The sequence below is a fragment of the Protopterus annectens genome, chromosome 2.part1, assembly GCF_019279795.1.
Source record: "Protopterus annectens isolate FY-2018-M chromosome 2.part1, PAN1.0, whole genome shotgun sequence".
NCBI classification, from domain to species: Eukaryota; Metazoa; Chordata; order Ceratodontiformes; family Protopteridae; genus Protopterus; species Protopterus annectens.
The window spans coordinates 1,550,251,844-1,550,266,843 of NC_056729.1; positions in this window are offsets into that span (position 1 = coordinate 1,550,251,844).

Here is a 15,000-nt window from a genome sequence, read left to right on the forward strand (position 1 = left end):
CCCCACACAGCCTGCTAATTAGATATAGTAACTCTGAGACTGCACAAATTTAGGAAAGGGCATATTCCCCATCCCTAGGAACTGTGCTATCCCACACATGTGTTGACCATCTGTTTAGGCAACCAAATTTTGTCAACCAAACAGATGTCAACTAAAAACACTTCTAACAAGTATCAGTGCACCTGTATACCTACATATATATATATATATATATATATATATATATATATATATATATATATATATATATATATATATAAATAACTATCTAGATATAACTATGTATATATATATATATATATATATATATATATATATATATATATATATATAAAATATCTATCTACATATGTAGCATGTCATTCTTATGCAACAAAGTATCATGGCTACAAGGAATATGTGTTACTTTGTATCAAGGCAATTTGCAGTACACAGAACATATGCAAATGAGCAACACAGAATAAGTAATAGGGTTAACACAATTCAAACAGAGTTTAACTGTTGTATCAAGGCTACCATTATAGCATGTTTATAGAGGTGTAATAATAATTGCCAGCAACCCCCAGTGCTGAATTACACATCATCAACATTAGTTTGCCGAAATACCAAAATAATGAAACCTGACAACATCAAACCTTAGATAAGCGAAAAGAGACTACTGACATGTAGTCAGTCGCAGCACTATTAACTTACATGTAAATATGCCTTTTTCTTCATGGTAGTGCGATCTCAGAGTTGGTATATTTAATTTCTGCGGGGTGTGGGGGCAGAGCCTTGGCAAGCCAGGCTTCCCCCTGCAAACATGGTGTAATACAGTTAAAGAATTGAATTTCTTAATTAGTGGAGTCATGTTCCTGTGCGGTCATTTAGCATTATGGGAAGAGTTAGTACTGGATGTTGTGCTTGCTGTACAGGGTGAGTTATGTAGACGTTTAGTTCACTGAAACATTTCAGTTTAGTTTTTATAACATTTTTTGTTGGTGAATTGCTTAAGGATCTCTGGATAGTTCTTTTCATTTATATGAGGTCCAATGTTGTCAGGTTTCTCTATTTTGGTATGTTGGGAAAGTAGTTTCGATGATGTGGAATTCGATCCTGGGAGCTTTCATTCACTTGAAGTAGACCCATATATATATATATATATATATATATATATACGGTGCGTGTGTGTGTGTGTGTGTGTGTGTGTGTGTGTGTGTGTGTGTGTGTGTGTGTGTGTGTGTGTGTGTGTGTGTGTGTGTGTGTGTGTGTGTGTGTGTGTGTGTGCGTGCGTGTGTGTGTGCGCGACTGTGTAAAAAATTGTGTTTATTTATTTATTTATTTATTTAGTCATTCATTCATTCATTTTGTTAACAGGGTACAGCTCTGATCAGTTCTGACCAATTTTATTCACAGCCAAAGGAGGAAACTCAGAAGCAGTATTGAAAAAAACAGAGGCACAGTTATACAACAAACAGTCATAGCCAAAGTAGATATCCTGAAAACAGTAGCAATATATGTAAAACCACTTTTTAGAAATAATGAATATAGCTAATGCTTGAAGTTGCAGGAACAACAGAAGAGTTACAGTGCTGCAGGTAAGAGCAACGATACTGGGAGCTACAATGGTGAAAGAGAAATGAAGCCGAATTGAAAAGAAGAAGAGGGTACCACTTTAGACAGTATGACTTGATAAGTTACAAGTACATTAAGCCTGTATTTTTAAATCATATTTTAGCAGACTTTGGAATATGGAATAGGTTGTGGTATCTTTAAGCTCAGGGGTTGAAGATCCCAAAGGTTTGAGGCCGATAGTGACTAAAGATAGTCAAAGTTACAGATGTTAGATTGCGAGCTTTGCAGAAAAGGACTAGAATGAGTAAGGTTTCTGAGACTTTATGAGCGCACTTTTCTCATTAGTTTGGAAGTTAGATGGGAGAATGACTACCTGTGAAGTACCTTCAGCAACTTAAGTAGGGCAGTCCTCTGTCTTACTGATGGCCACCCGGCTTTTTCAAGAGTTGCGCATTGGTGTTTATTCCTAGGTGACTGATTGATAAATCTGCTAATTATGTTAGGAATGGACTGAATTGTTGTGGAGTTTTTAAAGAGGCTGATGAGAAAACTGGAATCCGTATGCTAGCTGAAGGAGAGGGACACATTTCCCAATTGCCACTGTGATGGATTCAAAGAGAAAGAAGAGACTTTTTGTACCCCAAAATGTATGGAGTTTATCTTTTTATGTATTATGTCAAGATTTGTATTGAAAGGGAGAAAAGACTCCAACCAGAGTCCTAGACATCTGAAAGTGGAAACCTGCTCTGAGTGGTACTGAGGTCATGGACTATAAATGAAAGGGGGGTTCTGTTGAGTTTCTGTTTATGCCAAATAACATAACTTTTGTTTCGGTGGACTTGGATAAGACACTGAAACTCTGATTGACGGTCCTGTTGTAAAGAAGTAAGTAATTGATTTGAATGGAGCAGTACCATATTGTTTCTGTATAATAAGAGAAGAAGCCAGGGTCCTGTGAACATTTATTAATGCAGAAAATTATTCATACATGCATAGAGTAGAGAGTCGATTATCCAAACTAATTGGGACCTGGGGTAGTTCAGATAACTGAGCTGTTTGGATAATCAAACATACATTGAATCAGATAAAAAAAATTCTAAAATCTTGTTTTTTTCTGTATGCAGGGAATACACTTTTCAACCCTTTGATTTCAGTGGACAATAAAGAATATTTTTCGCACATGAGTGGGTTACAAGCTCAAAAAACATGCACAAGCAAATACATATAACATTTGCATATTCAGACGTTATGATTTTTCTTACCTGAAAACTTTGGAAGGCTGCATTCGCATAACTGACATCAGATAGTTGACATTTGGATAAACAACTCTCTACTGTACATACAAAAGGGCATAGTGTAGAATACCATAGCACACATCACTGAAGCACAAAGTCATGAAGTCAAAAATCCCAAAAAACTCAATAACCTGAATGAAACATCATAAAAAACTTAAGTCCAGCAAACTATGTCACTTAAAGATGCTATAGTAATAACACTGACACTGCTACAGACCACCTACTCCATGTGGAAACAGCTTAACAGCAACTGAATATAGCCTTGTTCTGCCCTCCCCAACATATCATATAAACCTTTTGGTACGGACTTCTAGTAGGCTTCAGCTTCTTTATCAAAGTTCATGTGAATATATTCCAGGAGCACCAGCCTTAGGGTTTAACATCATAGCTTTTCAATATTATCAGTGTTAAAGTACATTAAACTCAACACTTAAGGCTGAGCTGTTTGATGTTGCTGTAACCTAGAAATAGTACATGAGAAGGACTAATGTTAACTTGAATGGACATTTTATGCAATGCACTTACACCTATTCTAGAAGAACACCCTCTACTGTCCTCATTACATTTATTCTACGTTTCCTACTAAACTATCTTACAATACGTTTTTTCCTGTTTCATTATATAGTATGTGTTTAAACATATCTGAATTCAATGTCACTAGTTAAAGTGTGACTCCCCCCGCTAACACTCACAAGATATCTAGCTAATCATTTCAATTACCATGTGTGATTTTTTTACAATTCCTCTACTTCTATGTATTTATAATATGAAATGAAAACATTTATTGTTTGCACATGTATTCCATTTAATTGTTGTCATTCACCTCAATTACCATGTATGACTTTTCTGCAATGTTTCTGCTACTATGTACTTATACTATGAATTGCAAAAATTTGTTTTATATGTATTCCATTTGTTAATTGTATGCGTCTTGTAGTCTTTTAATTTGTAAGCAGAACTTTTCTCCCCAGGCCTCCACTGAAAATGGGTCTCTATTGATGCAGCTGGACCATCCCAGTAAACAAATGTCAAATAAATAAACAGAAATAAAAGAAATAAACATATCACTTCCAATCTTTATTTACCTAGGTAGCACACAATTTCATCAAAAAGGATACAGAACACTGTTCTTATTCACTCTGTATTCTCGTCTAACCCAAAAGTGAAGAATGTTCTGAATCTTTTCTCCAGAAAGAAGCATGGGGCATAAATATTTACTGACAAAGAAAGTAGGCTGGTAGATTGAAAGGGTGTAAAAATTATTTCTTCTGGAACAGTCAAACTGCAGTTTTACTAGAGATGGTCTATGAGTATTGAACATGGTTTGCCAGTCTTCAGTAAACCATCACCTTTAGAGTTAACTCATGGGCAGTTGTGCTTTGAACAGACAACAATTTAAGGAAGATTTTATCTGATTATGCTAACTGGTCATCAATGTGCTAATTACCGAAAGTAGGGAGAGAATCTCTGATTCACAGACATGATAAAGACTAACGTTGCGCTATTAGACCTCTTAATTGAACATTGTGCTATCAGACCTGACAAAATCAGTGTTCACTCTACTTACTCATGAATGACAGACACACACACACACACACACACACACACACACACACACACACACACACACACACACACACACACACACACACACACACACACAGGGTCTGGCCATACCTATTGGTAGTTACTCGTAAAAAGAATGAATAAAAAATCACTGAGCTATAAAAAGTAGAGATGTTAATCTGAAACATTGATACAATGAATGATGAATTCCTTCTTACAAAACAACTCAAAGTGGCTAGAGGTATTTGCTAAACTGTAAATGTGACAAACAACACTGATACATTTTGGTTGCAATGATGTAAATTTGTCTGTTACATGGAAAAAAAGATATATAGTGATGTACAGTAAAGGACTTGTCAAAAATATAAAAAAAAATCATTCTGCAGTAGAGATGTTCACTGGATATAGAAGTAGCATTTAATAGTAACAAAATGGGATTATAAACACAAATGAAATAAAGTGTTCAGTATGCATTTGCATACTTTGTGTGTATTGATCTGAACAAATAGCTTTCTAATGTGTTGGTGTGAAACATGAAGAGAACCTTAATACGCAGTGAGCATCATGCACTGACTCGTTATTTTGTGCAGCACTCATTGAGGTGTTCATAGCGTAACAGTCCTGTGTTCTCCACCTTCTTTTACTGCTGTCAGAGCAAAGCAGGACAAAGGAATGTAATAGAGTCACCTGATGCTATCTACTTCACAACAACCTGTATAAGTGGAAATACGCACTGCAAGTAAAACTTCTGTCTATATATTATGGAGACATCTTGAATGCACTGTCTGCATGCATGCTCTTTAGCTGGCAGTTTGTGGTTGATGGATTTATACCACTTACCATCACAACCTGATGACAATAACTGAGAGACAGCATTGGGAGTAGAGACTATATGAATACCTCGTAAAAGGCATAAAAGGAAAATCAGACAAAGCCATTCTCTTTTCAACTCAACTTTTTGTTCAGGTTTTTATTAAAACTCTTAACAGACAAAGGTATTGATGCTGCCTGAGTAAAAGCAGCATGTCTGCTCTCTTTATTTAGTGGCAGATGAACCACGATGGCAAATAATATTTTTTCTATAACTAGGAAATATTGTATGCACTTCTCATATAAAATAAAGCTGTTGTTAAGCTCCCAGTCCTGTAGCTGCCATTCTTGATTTCGCCAAAGGACTTAATTCGGTGATGGAAGAAAGCATGACCAGATAAAAATAATAAAATGAATGTAATAGCTAATACTAAATAAAAATAACAAAAAAAATAGCTCAAGATAAAAATAAATCAAATTACAAGGTAAAAAATAAAACAATTTATTTTCTCTACTAGATTCAGTTCTTTGGAATATTATTTGTTTTTAGTGGACTTTGAGTCATGTTTCTGTTTATTGTTTTCTGTTTTATACCTGATTTTGCATTAAATCTGTCACCATTTATTACCTTACCTTATGAAGCTTGCATTTTATTCTGATTAAAACCACCAAAGTGAAACCACTGCTTTAATTTCTTTCATCACTGATGAGTGTCATGTTCATTAACAGTGATTTTACTCTACAGTTAATGGTTCCTTTTACGGACAGTGTGTTGACAACTTTCTCCCAGCAAAGTTATAGTTTTCAGTAATCTCTTGTAACAATACGACAGCCATATGAAGCTGATGAGACAGTTCGTGTCTCATTTAGTTAACTGGAATTTGAGCAACTGAAAATTACCTATATTGAAATTTCATTAAGTGGTGTATACTGTTTCACATGATAGTGTATGTTCATAAATACAGCTTACCAAATGTAGTATTTCACCTGATATATACAATGCCCCAGCAAACTCACAGTTTCAGGTACAGTCCTAAACATTACATTTGGAAAGGATTAAAGAAAAAAATATGTATCCCACTGAAAGTATAGAAAACAATGAATAAATATCGATGGGTGCGTTTTATTCAATGGGCAAAGGTCCTTAACCCTCTTTCCTTTAATTATAATCACACCCAGGATCACACAGACAAAAAACAAATAAAATAAAATACATGGCAGTACTGTCTAATTTTTCTTGTCATAAGCTATAAACACTGCTTTACACAAGAATGTCTATTATTAATGTGTGTCTGCTGATGCACCCCTACTTTTGTCAAAGCAACTATAATTGCCAAAATGTACCCATGGTGAGCAGTCTGTCAACTAATTGTAGACTGCTGCATTTGTAGCAGCAAACATATATAAAAGTTGAATGTTTTACTGCAGATTTTTGTTACTCACTTGTACTGATCTTTTTTTTTTTTACCAATAAAGTAAATGTCTTAATGTGTTTTTACTGCTGTAGAAGGAACTGCACATAACAAAAAGGATGTAAGGAGACTGGTTAAAAGTAAAACACGGCTGGTCCTAATGCAGTAAACAGTAAATAGTTTACACCACATTTCACTGAATTAATGTCAATAGAATGACACTAGTTTAAGTAATCACTGAGCCTTCAAATTAAATGAAACAACTTCAAAATAATTTTTTTGTATCTTTTTACAGAGCAAGCAAGCCCCCTCCATCCCCTCCATATGGAGTACCACTCCTAATTCTCCAAATGTATATAAGCTACTCCAAGACTGCACAATAGTGAAAAAAACAGAAAACTGTTTCTGAAAGTTATTTGAACACATTTAATTTGGAGAGTCGCTATATGATTAATATGCTGTCAGTCACTTGACAGGTTCCCACTTAATTCTGCTTGTTTATATCATTAATGAAGTGGCATATTGTGAACAGTGGGAAAGGAGACAGCTGGTTTGAAACCACTTGGAAGCCATTGTCTAGAACTAGGACAAGCATTGAACTCTCCTATGTCACAGTCTATTGAAGAACAACAACAGTCCAAACTATATTAACTTGGAAACAGATAACTTACCAGGGCAGCAATCACTGACTGCGTACCTATGGTTTACGTTCACTGAACAATGTACTTGCTCTGTGTTGGTGCTGATCACGACAGTTTCCCTTTATAATCTCAAAATACTGAAATCTTGAATTTCAGTGTCTCGAGACCATAAAGACGGACACTCAATATCCCAAAACCCCAAAAACTGTGAACATTAACACATCACACAACACATCCTACCAACACTACAACAAATCAAATAACAAAACATACACAAACACAATAACACACATCGACACACCTAAACTACATATAAGCAGCCCCCTCTGCACGGCCCATGTGGGGGGCTATACCCCACATGCCCCCTACTTATATATACTAACTCCAAGATCAAACAAACAGGAAAAGACAGCAAACTCACTCCCTCACACACACAAAAACACATGCACACACACACACACACACACACACACACACACACACACACACACACACACACACACACACAACCACACACACACACACACCACCCATATACAAACACCAACACATCCAACACTTACACACTCATACTTTCACCTGCCTACCCCAACCCAAGCGTACAACTTACAAACACACTCACATGCATCCAAACTCCCACCTAAAACCCTTACAAAAGACTCGCCTTAAATAGCACCTAAATCCACACATGACACCGGACAACATCCACACAAACCACCACATGTAATGTAGCGTAAAGCCATAATTGCAAATTTGAGATATTTGTAGTTGCGATTATGCACTTTTGCTATTTAAAAAATTCGCCTTTATGGTCTCAAGATACTGAAATTCAAGATTTCAGTATTTTGAGAATATAAAGGGAAACTATATATATATATATATATATATATATATATATATATATATATATATATATATATATATATATATATAGGTGTGTGTGTGTGTGTGTGTGTGTGTATGTGTGTGTGTGTGTGTGTGTGGGTCTATATTACGACGTTGAATGCACAGATGTTTGAACATTATATTATCGAACCAATATGTCCAAAATGTGAAAATAGTGAAGCCATGGAACACCGATTTTTTTTCCAAGGGAAAAAAATCGGTGGGCCATTTTTGCGGCTTTGCTATTTCCTCCACTGTGGTGCGATATTGGAGTTGGTATATTTAAGTAGATGGGTGTGGGGGCAGCCCCCCACAATAGTATAAGTTTAAAGTGTATGTGTTTTTTTTGTTTTTGTACCGGAACAGCGATTTTTTTACCTGGGAAAAAAATCGCTGTTCTGTTTGTTAGCACTTCTTACATTTTGAACTTCCCGGTTCGATATTACATTGTTTGAACACTTGTGCATTCGACGATGTGATATAGACCCATATATGTATGTGTGTGTATATATAGATATATATATATATATATATATATATATATTATTACATGCATAAATAGTACATACAAAGGGGGAATTGTACTCAATGATAGGTCCGATGAATGCTGAACACAGTGGAACAATGACTTCATTGGTCTAAGATGCCATACCTTTGCTTATAAGTTGAGCAGCACAGAATAATTTCCTCACTGCTGTAGACATGTGATGGTCAAAGGCTAGATTACTGTCTATGTGTGTCCCTAAGTCCCTGACTACTGGGTCAACTCTAAGGAGTGTGTTGTCAATATGATAGTTACCAGGGGTGGATGACTTCCCAAAGGATTCTATTATGCTTTTCTTGGTATTTAGTTTTAGTCCATAGCTCTGACACTAGTTGTTTCTCTGTGTCAGCCCTTCCTGGAGAACATTTGTGTCACTGCAGGATTCATTGACAGCCTCTAATTTGCAATCATCTACAAATTTAGTCAGCCAGAGACCATTGACATTAGCCTTGACTTCAGAGAAGTAAATACCAAAAAGGAGTAGTCCAAGGACTGATCCCTGAGGGAATCCACTTGTGACTAGCCTCTTTGTAGAGGTGGACTCCCCAGTTTTAACTTCCTGGGTTCTGTCTGTGAGCCAGTTGGCTATCCACTGGATGACATACAGGGTTTGTACCTAACCTCCTGAATTTGTCAACAATGCCTGAGTGGGGTATTGTGTCAAATGCATTTGCCAGATCAAGGTAGGCAGTGTGAATCATTTTGTCCTCATCCATTGCTTTGGTGACCCTCTCAAAGAAGTCCACCAGGTTAAGTAGACATGACCTGCCCTTGATGAAACCAAACTGGGTTGGGTCCAGTGTCTAGAGATTTACTATATCATTATTGATAATTTCCATGATAATTCTTTCCATGGCTTTGCATATAAGATGAGTAAGACTTATGGATCTGTAGTTTCTAGAGTCTGTAGATAGCCCACCTTTGTGCAGCGGGACAACTGTTGCTGTTCGCCATTCATGAGGTATGAAGCCTGTTTGGAGGCTGCAGTTAAATAGAAATTCCAAAGGGCCTGCTAGGTCTTGTTTTATGCTATTTAGAACACATCCTGGGATACTGTTTAGGCCCATTGATGCACAATTCTTGTCCTTATAGAGAGCATTAAGGACTAATAATTCCCAGTGATAGCAGGGGAAGTTATACTTGATGGTATTTCCTGAGGGAAAAGGCATTCATTCATACCCATGACTCTCCTGCTCCAACCTCAATAATCTTCTATTTCCATGGTAACATTGTCTGATTGGTAAAAAGTATTTAGGTGATGTACACTGTAGCAAACTCTAATACGGATCATTATGAAATGAGTGGAAGTACTCCAATAATCCTTTTACAAAATTTCCATATTTTATTTAACATTTGTTAACCGAGAAAGTCCAGCTTGGAACATAGCCAATTTTCAGCTGAGGTCTAGGGAGAAATACTCCAGATGCATGTCTTTGAAAGTGGGAGGAAACTCACATGAATGCAGTGAGGACATGCAGACTCCGCACAGAAGGCACTCTGGCTGAGAATCAAACCAGAGAGCTTCTTGCTGTGAGGTAACAATGTTACTGCTGTACTCTCCAAACCACACCTGACAAAGTTTGAACCTGGGACCCTGTCAACTATAGAATAGTGCATTAGCCCACTAGGCCACTCAGCTCTGAAATCATACCTGAATGTTAATCACCTGGCAGTGTAGCACAGAGGCTTAAGGTTATGAGCTGTTAACAAATTTCATCCTGTAACCCTGGGCTTGGCTGCTTCTGTCATCAGCTGCTTATATGATCCTGATCATGACACTTACCTAAAAAGTGCTTTTGTATCATACTTGAAAGGAGACATTTGTGTCTAGTGAATTTATAATGCTTATGATTGAGCTACTGACTAGAACAGGTCATATTAGTGAAGCTGACTGTAAATGGAAGACACGTAACTACAATCAGCTGCTTTGTACAATGTCCATTTCTGTGCTAACGTACAACTGGTCAAAGTGTCTTTTCATTAAATGCCTTCAGTGCAGAAGGGGGCTCCCACTTAGTTCATATTTCACTACAATGAAATCAGAAATGTATATTTAAAGAAGTTGGTCCTAAATATCTAAGTTAGAAGTTGACTAAACAAACTCCATGACTAGTCTAAATGTTGACATCCCATTCTATTGTATTCATGAGCATGCACATATACAAAGACATGTGTATGTGCACACACACACACACACACACACACACACACACACGCACTCACACACACACACACACACACACACACACACACACACACACACACACACACACATGGGCATACACAAGGGCACACACATACACAGGCACATCCACCCATGCACACACACATACATGTACGTATGCACATGCTTGTGCACATGCACAGCACACACTACTCACACACACACACACACACACACACACACACACACACACACACACACACGCACACACATGCACTCACACACACACACGCACACGCACACACACGCACACACACACACACACACACACACACACACACACACACACACACGCCACACATGGGCATACACAAGGGCACACACATACACAGGCACATCCACCCATGCACACACACATACATGTACGTATGCACATGCTTGTGCACATGCACAGCACACAGTACTCACACACACACACACACACACACACACACACACACACACACACACACACACACGCACACACACGCACACACATACACACGCACACACACACACATTGCTAGCATTCATTCCATCACTGCAATACATAAAGCATAAAACACATACATATTACTGACTAGACTCACTACATATCCTCTGCACATGCTTACTGTTACCTTTCAACTACTCAGAAAGACAAAACACATACACATAATCTGCATATTTTTGACAAGCGAATACAAACCTTACCTGTATAAATCCTACCTCAGAAGCCGTAAAACACACATGTATGCATACTCCTTGACATACACATGCACACATACAAAGCTGGTACCTGTGTTATATAGCAATAAGCAGTTAGTTACTACATAAAAGAGATGCCGTATTCATACAGATACCTTCATGTGCACACATCCTTAATGAATGTATACTCAGCCAGTGTCAGAGATTTGGGATGCATGGCTAGGCTTAAAAAGGCCCTTGCGGTTGTGGCCTTCTAAACACCTATATATATATATATATATATATATATATATATATATATATATATATATTTTTTTTTTTTTTTTTTTTTTTTTTTTTTTTTCAATGAGAATGCACTTCCAGCAATTGTGTACAAGGGTATAATGGAGAAGACTTTACTCTAACAAAAGTAATTATCTCAGGGAGCATATTACTCTATTTAAAGAAACTAGTTCAAGGAGTGCACGAATAAAAATAAAAATAATGCACTAGCCAAACACCTTTCTCTTCATAAAAGACAGGTTTTAAGTTCCAGATCCTGGATCGCATAGACATGGGTGATCTTGAAGGAGACGTCCCGAATATTCTGGAGAAACATGAACTCATGTGGCAATTAAAGCTGAACTTCTTTTAGGAAGCCTGGACTAAACTACTACTGTTCAATTAAAAGTGGACTGGAACTTAGAAAATCGCCACATTGTTTATATGACTAATTTTATTTTACTTTATTTTATTCTACCAGTTGCTTTTAAATACCATTTTAAATCAGTTGTAATTTAAGTGTATATTTTGTTTCCATCATCATACATTTTTTCTTATTATTTTTTCTTTTTCTGTGTTCTTTTTTCAACTTTATTCAAAATGATGCGTAACAACAATACTAACCAATTATACAAGTATATATATTTTTATAGATAATTTTAGGGTTCTTGTACACAGACCCAAAGAAGTCTAGAAGGACGAAGACGATTTTTGTTAACAATAGGTTATGAAAACAGAATATGATTTTTACAATTGATTTTTTACATGCAAAGTGTATACATATTTATATATATTTTTTGATTGCCAAATGGACTAAGGTTGATATATTTCCAGCCATGTAGTATATTGTCTTGGATAAAATCACAGACTTAATAATCTGCTTAATAATCTGGTTAAATAAGAGGTACCACATCATTATAAATTTTATTTAAAGTACATAAGGGTTATATTATCATAGCAGCTACTAAGTAGGGCAGGAACAGCTCGAATGTCACACTGATGGAGGAAGGGATGTGAATTTAACAAGTGTACCAATAACACTTTGTTTTACAGCACAATAAACCACCCCCCTTCCTGATAAAAAGTATATATATATATATATATATATATATATACTTAGAAAGCTTGTGAGGAAACTATTACTCTATTTTTGTTTTACTTGGATCGCTTGTCTGTGTACTTAATAAAGGATTTTCGACTGGAAACAGACTTCCTGCCTTGCTTGGATTACTTTCAAATACTTAGTAATTCTGTACATCATCATCATCATTTTCTTTTGGCTGTTCCCGTTAGGGGTCACCACAGCGGATCATCTATTTCCATTTCTTCCTGTCCTCTGCATCTTGTTCTGTCACACCAATTGCCTGCATGTCCTCTCATAGCATCCATAAACCCTATCTTAGGCCTTCCTCTTTTCCTCTTACCTGGCAGCTCCATCCTTAGCATCCTTTTCCCAATATACTCAGCATCCCTCCTCAGCACATGTCCAAGCCAATGCAATCTCGCCTCTCTTGCTTTGTCTCCAAACCTTCCAACCTGGGCTGACCCTCTAATATACTGATTCCTAATCCTGTCCATCCTAGTCACACCTAGTGCAAATCTTAACATCTTTAACTCTGCCACATCCAGATCTGACTCCTGCCTTTTCGTCAATGCCACCGTCTCCAACCCATATAACATAGCTGGTCTCACTACCCTCTTGTAGACCTTCCCTTTCACTCTTACTGGTACCTGTCTGTCACAAATCACTCCTGACACTCTTCTCCACCCATTCCACCCTGCCTGTACTCTCTTCTTCACCTCTCTTCCACACTCACCATTACTATGAACCGTTGATCCCAAGTACTTAAACTCATCCACCTTTACCAACTCTACTCCCTGCATCCTCACCATTCCTCTACCCTCCATCTCATTTACATACATATATTCTGTTTTATCCCTGCTGACCTTCATTCCTCTCCTCTCTAGAGCATATATCCTCCTCTCCAGGGTCTCCTCAACCTGGTCCCTACTCTCACTACAGATCACAATGTCATCTGCAAACATCATACTCCAATGGGCCTCCTGTCTGATATCATCTGTCAACCTGTCCATCACCACTGCAAATAAGAAAGGGCTCAGAGCTGATCCTTGATGTAATCCCACCTCCACCTTAAATGTATCTGTCATCCCCACCGCAGTCCTCACCACTGTCACACTGCCCTCGTACATATTCTGTACAACTCTTACATACTTCTCTGCCACTCCCGACTTCCTCATACAATACCATAACTCCTCTCTAGGCACCCTGTCATATGCTTTCTCTAAGTCCACAAAGACACAATGCAACTCCTTCTGAGTTTCTCTGTATTTCTCCAACAACACTCTCAGAGCAAACATTGCATCTGTAGTGCTCTTTCCTGGCAGGAAACCATACTGCTGATCACTAATCATCACCTCCCTTCTTAACCTAGCTTCCACTACTCTTTCCCATAACTTCAAGCTGTGACTGATCAATTTTATCCATCTGTAGTTACTGCAGCTCTGCACATCACTCTTATTCTTAAAGATAGGTACCAAAACACTTTTTCTCCACTCCTCAGGCATCCTCTGACTTTCCAAAATTTCATTAAACAATCTGGTTAAAAATTCCACTGCCATTTCTCCTAAGCACCTCCATGCTTCCACTGGTATGTCATCTGGACCAACAGCCTTTCCATTCTTCATCCTCTTCATAGCTGTCCTTACTTCCTCCTTGCTAATCTGCTTCACTTCCTGATTCACTATCCGCATATCATCCAACCTTCTCTCCCTCTCATTCTCTTCATTCATCAGCCCCTCAAAGTACTCTTTACATTTACTCAACACACTCTCCTCACTTATGAGTACGTTTCCCTCACAGTCCTTTATCACACTTACCTGCTGCACATCTTTCCCAGCTCTGTCCCTCTGTCTAGCCAATCGGTACAGGTCCTTTTCTCCCTCTTTAGTGTCCAAGCTTTTATACAAGTCTCCATATGCCTTATCCTTAGCCTTCACTGCCTCTCTCTTTGCCATGCACCTCATCTCCTTATACTCATGTCTACTTTCTTCATCTCTTTGACAATCCCACTTCTTCTTTGCCAGCCTCTTCCTCTGTATACTGTCATATACTTCCTCATTC